General features: G+C 41.9%; 1 non-coding gene across 1 annotated transcript; it reads left to right on the forward strand.

Moving 5' to 3' along the window:
- The first annotated feature begins 292 nt into the window (after window positions 1–292).
- On the forward strand, window positions 293–367 carry TRNAN-GUU (transfer RNA asparagine (anticodon GUU)). The gene has a single exon. It is a non-coding gene; the product is annotated as a tRNA-Asn (tRNA).
- Window positions 368–13,684: the final 13,317 nt, after the last annotated feature.

The raw sequence follows: 13,684 nt of genomic DNA on the forward strand, positions 1-13,684 counted from the left end.
TGACATTGGCTGTATAACCTAAGCAGGTTACCCAATTTCTGTGAGCCTCATTTTCTGCATCTATAATGGGAGGAGGAATAATAAAAAGTATATCACCTACTTTGTAGGACAGGAATCAAAGAGATAATGAAAACAAAAGTGTTTTAGAAGCTGTAAGTGCCATACAATTCATGATGATTGTAAATATTAAGGCTTATTCCTGGTGGCCTGGCTGCTCTCTGTACCACTCTCCCAGAACCAAACCATTCCAAGTCCTGGGCTTTTGATAAGAAAAAAATTGGCATGAAGGGCTGGCCAGTTAGCTCAGTTGGTTAAAGCATGATGTTGTTAACACCAAGGTCGTGGGTTCAGATCCCCATACTGGCCAGCTGCCAAAAAAAAAAAAAATTGGCATGAGATGGAAGCTTAAGAGAAAAGAATAAACCAGATATGATGTATGATGATATTCTTTGGAATGAAGCAGACATGTCCCAGTGATATACTTTGTCACATAAAATGTTACCAGGGCAGGAATGTGGATAAATTGGAACCCTTGTGCATTATTGGTAGGAATGTGCAATGGTGAAACCACTATAAAAAAACAGTACAGAGGTTCCTCAAAAAATTAAAAATTGAATTGCCATATGATCCATCAATTCCTCTGCTAGGTATATACCCAAAAGAATTAAAAACCAGGACTCAGACAGATATTTCTACACCCGTGTTCATAGCAGCATTATTCACAGTAGCCAGCAGGTAGACAAAACCCAAATGTCCATGACAATGAATGGATAAACAAAATGTGGTATATACATGCAGCAGAATATCATTCAGCCTTAAAAAGAAACAAAATTCTGACATATGCTGTGACATGGATAAACCTTGAGGACATTATGCTAAGTGAAATAAGCTAGACACTAAAGAACAAATACTGCATGACTCCACTCACATGACATACCTTGACTAGTCAAATTCATAGAGCCGGAGAGTAGAAGGGTGGTCGCTGGGGGCTGGGCAGGAGGTGGAGGAGCATGGTGAGTTGACGTTTAATGGGTATGGAGTTTCAGCTTTACAAGACAAGAAGCATTCTGGGGATGAATGGTGGTGACGGTTGCACAACAATGCAAATGTCCTTGGTGCCACTTAAAAACGGTTCAGATGGTAAATTTTATATTACGCGTATTTTACGGCAATTTTTAAAAATGTAACCAGGGATTGAAGTAATATAGAAGGCAAAGGGGTGATTTTCACAACAAGAGCACCTGCTGCATCTAGGACCAGTGTGGCAGCCTTGGCTTTCTGGGAGTTTGGGCCTGAAGCTGTGCAAGGCTGATGGGTGTGTGGACATCCCCCAGCCAGTGGCCTCCCCGCCCTGGACATACTGCCCAGCTCCCAGGCACACAATTCCTGTGCGTCGTGGTCCATGCACACCAGACTCTAGGCCTCCCAGATGCTCCCCATCCCTCTGCCTCTGCTCTGCCACCACCGGCCTGTGGAGTACACCAACATTTATAAAGCGAATGTATTTCACAGGGCCTCGTTTCCAAAGTCCTACAGTTTCAGGTTTAACCTAACTTTTTACAATTACATATAGAAACGTTAACCTTGCAAAGACAGGAAAGTTTCCCCAGTCTAAATTCTCTGACATAGATAAAAAAATTATAACACAGCAAGAACAAATGCCCTTGGAGCAGGTTAACCTACTAATTGATATGTTAAGTTGCTTTATTGTTATGTAAAAATACTGAGGAAACAGCTGTAAGAAAACACAGTATTTGCTAAGAACAAGCTTTTGCTGGTGGATTGACTTAACCTTTTGCAAATTGCATTATTGAATGTCACTTTGCTTATTTCAGTGATGTAACTAGTTTTCCATTTGTTAGCCATAATTCTGCTGATATCCTTGTGTTTTTGTAATGTTTGAAATCAATTGAATTTTCTTGTAAAACTTCCCTGTCTTTACAATAAAAGGGGGAGGCTAACTTTGGACGGGGCTGACACATTCAGTTTCAGCCCTCATAATGAGGAAATTACTGAAGTGCAGTCTGTCTGGGCCTCAGTGCATACATAGTGCTTGAGTATTCATGTAATTCTTTTTTTTCATCTCTGTTACACAGGGAAAAGAGGTGTAACACCAGCCTAGCTCTGGGGAGACTGGAAATCCTTTCACCCAGGATGGGGAAGGCAGAACAGAACAGCCAGAGGCACAAAGGCAGACTTCCCATCTTCTGACAGTGTACCCAGAGCTGGCCTTTCCTGTCTGTCTTTCCCTCCCTCAGCAGTGTTCACTTGGCTCTAATATCCAAAAGCTTAAGGACTTTTTGATCTTCTGAAATTTGATTACAATTTAGAGGACTATAGCTAATAACCTAAAGAACAAACTGGCACAAACTGGGTTGACAGGTCTTTGCCTAAATGATGCATACATTTTTACGTTTGCCCTGAAAGTCTGTTTTTCCTCCAATTTGAGACTGCTCTGGTTTTGGGTTTCTAGTGGCATAAAGTATGGGATATGATACAAAATCATCATAAATTCTGTCCCTAGACCTAAGATAAATTCCCCTAGGCAATCATTTGCCATGGCTGAAACATCAGTAAAATAAGAATGACTACAATCTTCTTTATGCTACTTGAATTTCAAATGCATTATGAGTCCCTTGAGAATGTGACATTAATTAAAATACTGTACATTGAAAGACATTTTCTTTGCTTCCCTTTGCTTATTTCATGTATTTATGGTGGAATAAACGTGTTATTATGGCAAAGCCTACTGAAAGTGTACACGTAGATTTTAAACAATCTGTAGCATATAAAGAATCCTTCTCAGGAAACCTGATACAGTCAAGCCAGTTTTCCTAATGTCCCAGATTGTTACGTTCTGTTATAGTATCTAAAAACCTAATCACAGAAGACCTTTCGAGAGGTTTTCTTAGCTGGTTAAGAATCTTCTAGCATTTACCTAAGATCTCAGAAAGGCATTTCTCTAGAGAACAGCAAATATTGACCCCCAAAATCCAAACAGGATTGTAAAATCTGCACAATGCAGGGACACACATGACTTAACATTCCTTCAGGTCTCAACAGGTATTCATTGGACACCTACTTTGTGGCAGTGCAGTGCGACAGCTGTAAAAACATCAGACATGGACACTGCTCTTAAGGGACATATATCCTAGGCAATTACAGATTGTGCAAGGACCACGGGAAAAATAAATAGGATTGTATGACAGAATCTTGGAGGGGTTGGGCATGTACTTTGGGTGTGAGACTGTCCTCCACTGGAGCTCCGTATGCCTGGCTCCTCGTGCTACAGGTCTCAGGAGAGCCTTCCAGGTAGAGGGAGAGTGACAGGTCCCCACGGTGGAAAAGAACTTGCTAACTCCATTTTTGTGGGCATAACTCTTTTTTTTTTTAATTTCAAGGAGTTTTTTAGCCTTTATTTCACCAAAATTCAATTATTGGAATAGAGAACTTAACATGTTTATGGCTACATATAATGGATTATATGTACATATACTCATGTGTGTGTACATGCATAGAGAGAAAGAAATTCGAGTAATTTATACTCTTAACATCAATGTGCAAAAAAGGCTATTTCACCTTTCTTAATCTCTTTTTAAAATCTTTGCAAATTAGATAAAATGGCATCAGATTTCTTTTCTTATTATTTGTCATATATTTAAATATAACATTGAAAACTACAGAAGAATTTCTGCAACATGGACGTAAGTTATAAAACAAAATAATGCACATGAAATCTTGACCCAAGCCTGCACCCACTGGGGGGCCTCATCTCTGCCCCGTTCCCCTTCTCCTCACCCCACCCTCCAACACAAGCTTTATCCCGAATTTCATGTTCATTATTCTCTTGTCTTTCTTTTAAAATAATTTTCTCACATGTGAATAATATATTGGTGAGGTTTTTTAGCTTTATAAAAATGGTACCATACTTAATAGGGTTCTGCAGCTTGCTATTTTTACACAACTTAATGTTGCTAAGATCCATTGATGTTGTAGCATGTAATTGAAGTCCATTCATTTCCACTGCTCTATGATACTCCATTATTTTCTTGTTGGGTTATTTCTACTTTTTGTTGTTATGAATCCGTATGAACATCTCATAAAAATCACTTTAGGTATCAAAAAGTACTCAAGATAGTGCCAAATATTTTTCCAGTCTGGCTGTACCAATGCACATTTTCACCAGCAATATAAAAGATTTTCCATTTATTCTCATCGTCGCCAGCACCACACTCACCCAAGTAAACTAACCAGCCAGCCTTCCAACACTTGATAGGTTCAGACTTCTTAATTTTCGGCAATCTAGTGTGTATAAAATATCTGTGTTCCTACTTGGTATTGCCCTGCTTACTAATGAGACAAAGCACCTCTTTCTATGGTTATAAGCCATCTGTATTTCCTTTTTTGTGAAATACCAGTTTAGGCTGGCCCGTTAGCTCAGTTGGCTAGAACACAGTGCTGTAACACCAAGTTCAAGGGTTTAGATTCCCGAACCAGCCAGCTGCAGAAAAAAAGAGAGAGAGAGATACCAGTTTATATCTTTTGCTTATGTTTCACTCGTATGTGGTCACCTGTCTTACAGATTTGCAGAAGTTCATTGCATATTCTGTATACCAATTCGTTGTTGGTTATATGTATTAAAATGTGTTCTCCCAAGTATGCCTTGACTTTCATTTTTCTAATGACATGTTTTAAAGAAGTCTTAATTTTAAAGTAGTCAAATTTACCTACTTTTTCTTTCATGGGTTTCTGTGTCTTGTTTACGAAATTCCTCTAGCCTTTCTTGAACATTAAAAATAAAAATAAAAAAAAGAAATTCCAAGTTTAGAAAGATGGTCTCCTACGTATTTTTTCTAAAAGTATTAAAGTTCTGCCTTTCACATTTTAAGTACTCAATCAACTGGAATTGATTTTTGTGTTTTGTGTGAAGTGAGAATCCAATTTTAATTTTATCCATGTGAATACCCAGATGTTCCAGAACTGTTTATTAAATAGTTTCTTCTTCCCCTAATTATCTGCAATGCCACTTCTGTTATATATCAAAGATGCATAAGCATGTGGCCTTCTTTCTGAACTCTTTATATTGTTCTCCTGGTCAATTTTTCTATTCTGCACCAATATGCAATGCATAAATGCTACAGATTTATAATGTCTTTATATTAGCTAGGAAATGTGCCTCTACCTTATGCTTCTGGGTTATTTTTGGTCCCTTTCTCTTCCACATAAATTTTGGCACCAACCTGTCAACTTCAATGAAAATTCCATTTGGCTTTTATTTTAAATTTGGAGAAAATTAATAACCTCATGCTATCAAGTATTTCTCTCCAAAACCATAAATATCATTCCATTTACTTAGATATTCTTTAAAGCCTTCCAGTAAGATCTTATGATGATCTGTATATAGATCTTGCACATCTTTTGCTAGTGTTATTCCTAGTGTGGCAGGTTGCCAATTGTCTCCAAAAATTTCATTCTCCTCTTCCTGGGCACACGGCCACCCAGTGAGAGATTCTATTCTTCCCAGGAGTGATAGTGCAGTTTCTAAGTACCTCCTCCTTGAAACACTGCTTTCCCTGGACCTCAGCTTTTCCTTGTGTTGTGTTGATCACCACATTGACATGGGAATGGCCAGCTTGCGTTATTCAGATGAGGACAGAGCTCTTGGGAATAACCTAGCAACAATGTGGAAGGAAGCCAGGCCTCTGGATGACCTATCAAAGCACAGATGCCCCACCAGCCTACACCAGCCAAGCTAAAAATTTCTCTCTTACTTAAGTCATGGTATTTGGTGGTATCTTGTTGTGGCATGCTGTCTTTTTTATACACTGTTAGATTCTCTTTAGTGATATTTTATTTAGGATTTTTACATCTATGCTTAAAAGTGAGATAAAACTGTAACTTTCTTCTATTATAGTGCTCTTTTCTTGTTTTGATGCCATAAAATACATTAATAATATTTCCATTCATTCAATTCTCTGGGAGAATTTACATAAGATAGAGTAATATGCTCCAGGCTTCAAGTCAAGATGGCAGAATAGATGGTAACCGATATCACTCTCTCTCACAATCAACCAATTCACAACTATTAAAAAGCAATGACAGTCAAGCTGGGGCCGCTAGAGCTCAGGGGAAGAGGAGGAGAGACCTATGGAGTGCATGAAGGTGGGAGAAACCATGATGAGAGAAAGAAAGAACGACTCCCATCATTTCAAGCCCTGGCCGCTTCAAGGCTGGCTCTGGTGAACACATGGAGCAGGAACTGACAAAAGCCGCAGCTGTGTCCTTCATATGAAGTTACTTGGAGGCAGCAGGGGAGAAGAGGGCCTTGGTGGCCCCCAGGCCAGCAACACCACTAGCAGATTTCCTGTTGACTCACGTGGGAGCAAGGAGCTCACACAACAGAAAAAAGGAGCCACTCAGAGGCCGTTGAGTCATCACAAGGGACAGCAGCTCATCCCATGAGAGGTGTTTAGAGTGTGGGTGGTGGGCAAGACAGGCCACCAGGGGAGCATTGGGGCACAGCATATACAGCTGATCTGCCCTCCGGTTAGCACAGGCCCACTCGGTGGAGACTGGTCAGGAGTTTGGAACTGCAGAGGGTATAGTTTGCTGAGAGGATTCAAGCCCAGTCCAGAGTTTCCACACAACTCGGGTGTACCAGACCTCACAAGACCCGGAAGTGCTTATAAGGTCAACAATTAAAACCTGAGCTGCACTAAAAGCCTTCCCCAAGGAATCAGCAGCAAAGCAGCAATTTAGCTCAACCACGAGGCTCAAGTGCTGGTTCCCTGAGGAAGTTCCCCCATTTTAGAAGTAAGCAAAGGACAACAAATTAGATCCAAAGCAGAGTTTAAGTGGTGGGAACAGCAAATAATCCAACACAGAACTGAAAAAAAAAAAAAAAAAACCAAAATACCCACAGCTCAGAGACAAAGTTTGATATTAACCAGTCTAACACCACCAAAGCACATCTATAAAACCTATAAGGACTGGAAGCTCCCTGGGATCCCAAGCCAGGGAGGGGGAGGGCCTCAGGCTTCAGGCATGCCTCCAACAGCCACACCCAGGCCACTGCCAGAAGAATCCCATGCTCCTGAGCCAGGGCAATAGGGGGCCGAGGACCTCAGCCACACATCCCTGACATCTGCAACCAGCCTAACAACAACCTACGAGCTGCCGCAGGAAGTTCCCTGGGCTCCCGAGGCAGGGCAGCAGGGGGCCAAGGGCCCCAACCATGCCCCCCTGACATCTGCAACCAGCCCAGAGATGGCCACCCCCCTGATATCTGCATCCAGCCCAGCAATGACCAAGCTGCCAATGGAAGCCCTCTGTTCTCCCCTGCCAGAATGAGGGGGGTGCCACAGGCTTTGATCATGCCACCCTATCTTCCACCCTATTGCCTTCCCCTGTTTCCTTTCCCCCTACCCCCCAACTGCTCCACAACAACATTTTAGAATGAGGCATGGAGCTGGGGGAAGCCACATACTGCCACAACTAGGCAAGCTGTCACCACAGCCCCGGGGCCCTGCCGTGGTCCTTAGGCATGGAGCTGAGGAAGCTGAACTCAGCTGTAACCAGGTAAAGAGCACACCCAAAACACCATTTCCACACAGATAGCCCACCATAGCCACCATAATTGCCATGGTTGCTGCAAAAGCAACTAATCTCTATAACAGCAGTCACAGCCACCATGCTAATAGCACAACAGACCCTCAACTGCATTGACACAAGGAGAGGCACCAGCAGAGACTAAAAAAAAAAAAAAGAAGAGTTTCTCTTTCTACACCAAGCATACTCCAGGGTAATAGAAGAAGCTTCTGCTTTACAATAATAGGGGAGAACTTGATCACACCTGTCTCAGTACTGTACAGATCATCTAGGTAACAAACCAACAGAGGAATAGTTGACCTATCAGATGGAGAGAACAAATCTATGGTTACTAGAGGGGAAAGGGGAAGGGGAGGGGAGGGGGAGAAATTAGATAAGGGGCATAAAGAATAAGTATGATTTATATAATGAATATGCTAATAAAAAATAAATTAAAAAAAGAAAGAATAATCTGCTTCTAGAAAGTTTAGCTGAACTCTACTGTAAAATCACCTGGTTCTCATGTTCTTGTCAGGAAGAATTTTTACTGTTGAGTGATTTAATTTCTCTAGTACATTCTTTGTTAATAAATAATAAGTGCTATCGATGCAGTTTTAATTTCTATTTTTTACCTTACTAAAGGGGTTGATCATCTTTCCATGTCTATTAGTTGTGGTTTTCCTCTTTTGTGGGTTGCCAGTTTATCTCCTTTTCCCATGGTGATCAATTGGATTAGTTCCTTTTGCTCTCCCACTGTGGATGGAATGCCATTCCCTACTCCCAGTGATATTGTGTTTGCCCATATTACTTGGGCAAGAGAGTGTTAGAGAACATGGCAGTTTATCTCTTGCACTTTTTTTTTTTTCTTTTCTTTTTTTTTTTTTTTTTTGTCTTTTTCGTGACCGGCACTCAGCCAGTGAGTGCACCGGCCACTCGCATATAGGATCCGAACCCGCGGCGGGAGCATCGCCGCGCTCCCAGCCCAGCACTCTCCCGAGTGTGCCACAGGCTCGGCCCTATCTCTTGCACTTTTGCCATCCTGATGAGAACCAGTCCTGGGTAAGCATTTGTCTTAGTATGATGACAGACTCTTGGGGTAGACCTGTACCCAAACAGAATCTTGTAGCCAAGCCCAGCCAACTTGCAGCCCAAAGCACAATCATCTAGCCAAGCCCAGCCTAACTCAGTCAAATCAGAGTGGGCTTGCAGATTTGTGTGGGAATAAAGGCTCCTGTTGCAAGCCACTAAGTTTTAAGGGTATTTGTTACATGGCATTATTGTAACAATAGCTGACTAATACATCTATCCATTAAGGTGTTAGAAATTTTCTTATCAATTTGTAGAATTTTAAAAATATAATTATTACCTCATTGCTATAACTATTCCCCTGTGACAGTTTGCCTTGTATTTTGATGATTTTTTAAAATTTTACCTAAGGAAACTTTGACTTTTAGTTAAACTTGTGTGTTTTTTCCTTTGTTATTTTCCTACTACTTTTGAACCTATACAGTCCTCTCCAATTCTGAGATTTAAAAAATAACCAAATCCATTTTCTATTTTTCTAAAACTCTAAAACTATGTTATTTTGTAATCTATCTGGAACAAGAGAGTTATATTAATCATTCTTATTTTTTCTGAGTTCTATGTAATATATGTGGGAGCCCTAAAATTAATCCTATTTCCAATCGGAAAAATATTTAAACTGAAAACTCATTAAGATTACATAAGTAGTTAGCCTCTTAGCTAATGTTTCTTTTTACTTTAAATTTTTAATTAAATTAGCATACCAATTTAACTATTTCAATTACATTGTGTTTAACCAAACTGAAATTAAGCTTTTATTGGCTGCCCAATTCCTCCAAAGAATTTAAATTTACTAGAACCTTCTACAAACCCACACCTTTGTCCCTTAGTAGCCAAAATAATAAAGTTGCTTTCAAAAAGTTTTACTATTTCCAGTTTCTATATTTTCTTTTTTTTTTTTTTTTTAAAGATGACCGGTAAGGAGATCTTAACCCTTGACTTGGTGTTGTCAGCACCACGCTCAGCCAGTGAGCGAACCAGCCATCCCTATATGGGATCCGAACCCGTGGCCTTGGTGTTATCAGCACCGCACTCTCCCGAGTGAGCCACGGGTCGGCCCTATATTTTCTTTTTTTTAAAAAAAAAAAGATCAACGGTAAGGGGATCTTAATCCTTGACTTGGTGTTGTCGGCACCACATTCTCCAAAGTGAGCCACAGGCCTGCCCTCAGTTTCTAGATTTTCTCATGATCCTCTTGTCTGTACAACCTGGCATCGAAGGATGCATATTTCATTGTCGAAAGGACTAGAAAAATGTTGCATGAATAGCATTTGCGTATTGACGGCATGCTGGCGTGGGTGAATGTCTGTCCTTTCGTGGTGCCCTCCCTGATCTTCCCACGTGGGATCTGTTGCTCTGCCTCCCACAGTCCCACGGCAGTGTGTCTGCAGGACTGGCGTTGCAGTGTACTTTCATTTACACGTTTGTCCATCTCATTTAGCTGAGCTCACACCTCATTCATTTCTAGTTGTCTAGTACCTATCTTGGTGCTTAGTACATAGAAGATGCTCAGTAAATGTTGTTGATTGATCAACTGATTGAAAGTTTGCACTGGGTGATGTTAAAGTGGGCAGCCAATTTGCTTAGCTTCTGTCCTCTTTTCAGAACAGTTAAACCATGACCAATATACAATTCATTTCAACTCCTGTTGAATAGTCATTCTTTCATACCTCCCATTCTACATAGTTTGTGGAGGGCCCAAACACCCTACAGGAGATAATAAAGGGAGAATTTAAAAAAATTGCCCCAGTTTCTAAGCTAAGTTATTCTAGCAATGTAATATGTTGAATTAGGGTAAGAGGTCTTGGAGTTTAAGTCCAGCTCTTCCCCTTAACACCCAGTTTAGGGCAGGTCCCCGCACTCCTCCGGGCTGCAATTTTGCCATCTATAAACTGTAATGTGCTATCGAATTACACAACCTGGTAAATCTCTACAACTTGATTTCTCTGCAAAACTAGTTGGAGTTAAAGTCATTCATTAGGCAGACACATTGCATAGTGGAAGGATGGGGGGCTTTGGGGTCAGATGGATCTGGCATTGAGTTCAAACTATCAGTTCTTAGCTTAACAACCTTGGGCAAGAGTCTAGACGGGGACTTCAGTTGTGTAAATCACACCCCTGTGCTTATACACAGGAAGTTCATCATTGACAAAAGAAGAGGCTATTACAGAGGCAGTGATTTAATGGTTAAATATTAAATTCTTTATGCCTTACAATCACTAAAAAAAATATTCCCCGAGTAATTCTCCCTATGTCCAATAAAACAGTCATCAGATATATAGAACTTTAAAATGGGAATGATTGTGTTCTTGAAACCCCGGACCATTAACGTGTAGGCCCATTCCAATTATTTTAAAGATTATGAAGAATATTTCATTCACAGTAAGCAAGATTACATGATGACACAACAAAACAGTATCACCAGCTGTTCAAAAGGTTATGTTTCTGCCATACTTTACATCTTGGATCTGGATACTAAAGTTTGGTGATTGCTTTTTTTGGAATAAAAATCACCTACCTAGGAGGCAATTCACTTCGGAATTAGCTATTTAAATCTGCAGTAGCTTTCAAAAGCCCAGAGGGAGAAAATTGATGATTTAACCATCGTCTTAAATTGGGTTTTGCAATTCTTAATGTGGGAACATTTTCTTCACAGATTTCGAGGTGAGCTAATGCCTGGCCGGCTCAGCAGAGGGCAGCAGGCTCCACAGGAAAGTCCAGGAGCCTTTGTCAGTTTTAAAAGGCCGTGCCACAGGAGGGGCCGCTGCAGGCCGCTGCAAGGCGGGTAGCACTCTATTGCAGGCCAAGAAGAGCACCCAGGGGGCCAGTGCAAAATGAAGATGTGGGTCCCTTGTTCAAAGAGCAGGAAAATAGCGTTTCTTTTCTTCTCCTGTCTCTCTCGACCTGTCATGGTGTGTTTTACTTGCTATTTAATGTCATACTTCCTCAGGCACAGGGATTCTTGCGGGGAGGGTGCAGACATTCAGGGGACCAGGGGCCAGCCCCGAGTCTGCATGCGCTGAAGGCCTGGCCCTGCTCCCACCTGCCCTCCCACCACCATGCCTGGTCCCCCATCGGGGCAGAGGGCAGCAGCACTTCTGAGCAGGGGCAGGAGCGGGTGGCCCAGACCCAATCCCGGGAGTGGGGAAGCTGCAGGAGGCAGGACCGCGCAGGAACCGAGGCTCCAAACCCCAGGCACAGGCTGCATTGAGCAAATGCACTTCCAGAACACAAATGCAAAGATAAAAGTATTCAGAATTTCAAGACGGTGGCCACAGAGCCTTAAAGCCCAAGTGGGGAGCCGGGGGGCGGGGCTCTGTGGGAGCACGCAGGTCATGCACCATCTAGAGGGTATCCTTTGCTCTGAGCCCAGCCAATGCTAACCTACCCCCAAACCCCTAAATCCAGACAGCTGTCACCTGCATGCTTTCCAGTTCTTGGAAGAAAAAAGGTTGTTACTCCCCATGGTCCTTACTGCCATCTGGAACAATACACACCACCAACATCCCACCTCCTCTCTCTCTTCCTCCTGGCTTCAGCCACAGTAGTCTCCTCCACGTTCCTTAAACACCCAGGCTTGCTCTCTCAAGGGACCCTTAAACTATCCCTCCGCTGGGACCCTTCCCTCCCTTCATTCAGATCTCTGTTCAGATGTCACCTAATCAGGAAGGCATTCCCCACCAAATTAGCAACCCTCTCCAGGCACAGTCTGTATTAGTCCTTTTCTGTTGCTTAAACAGAATACCTGAAAGTGGATAATTTATAAAGAAATAGAATTTATTTCCTACTGTGTTGGAGGCTGAAAAGTCTGAGGTCCAGGGAGCACATCTGGTCAGGGCCTTCTTGGTGGGGACTTTCTACAGAGTCCTGTGGCAACACAGGGAATCACAGGGCACAGGCTGAGCAAGAGGGTTTCCACATGCTTTCTTCCTCTGCTTATACAGCCCCCAGTCTAGCCCCTTGATAATCCACTATTCATTTACTCATTAATCCACAAATAATTAACCCAGTCCTCACAACCTAATCACCTCCCCAAGGCCCCACTTTTCAACACTGCCACACTGGGGGGTCGAGCTTCCACATGAGCTTTGGAGGGGACAAACATTCAGATCATAGGATGGTCTAACTCTTTAACCAGCTTTACTTTTCTTCATAGCTCAACTCCTGATGTATTATGTATTTATTTGCTTGCTTTTGACCAATCTGCTCTGCTAGAGTGTCCATGAGAGCAGGAATTTTGTGGTGGTTTATTGTTCATGACTATTTCCAACTCCTTAGAACAGTGCCCAGCATATGTAAACACTCAAGTGTTAAAATGAGAATAAATGTCTTGACAACCCCACTGTCTAATGGTGGCCTTACCAACTGATGAGACCAAAGAACTCCCAGGGCAGGTCTTATCACCAAGGAGGACATTCCAGTTAAATGAGTGACTGGGATGGGAAAGGTCTCTTTACTCGTATGCAGATTTGCTCTACAGAAGAATGTCAGCTTTGCATAGTATCTTTACATTTTCCCATCTCCTGATCTGATATTTTTACAACACCCATGGAGAATGACCTGGTCACGTCTTTTACAGATGAAATAAGTAAGGCCCAGAGGAGTAAAGAATCTTACTTAAAGTTACACAACTCAAAATTAAAAAACCAGTTTTATCCTTGGACTCTTTCCAGAGAACATGCTGTTCTGCACACGTAGTCTGCAACCTGAGCTTGTACCTTTACTCCAGGATCAGGAGGCAGCCGCTGAAACCTACTGCCCCTAGTAACTCTACTTAGTGGCACAGCACCTTGGGAAGTTACTCAGCTGGTTTTTAGAGTTCAGTCAGCTTTGCCTTGGTTTCAGTTCAGGGTCAGCAGATCAATAATTCTTCATTAATAAGCCCAAGCATATGATATTTCCAAGCAATTGCATGTCACATATGAAGAAAAAATAGAGGGAGATGAACTGTGTATTGTGAAACACTACAGTAGACAGGCATATTCTAAGCCATGTGACACTAAGCACTTGCTTC

This window comes from Cynocephalus volans, chromosome 7 (genome assembly GCF_027409185.1).
Source record: "Cynocephalus volans isolate mCynVol1 chromosome 7, mCynVol1.pri, whole genome shotgun sequence".
Taxonomy (NCBI): Eukaryota; Metazoa; Chordata; class Mammalia; order Dermoptera; family Cynocephalidae; genus Cynocephalus; species Cynocephalus volans.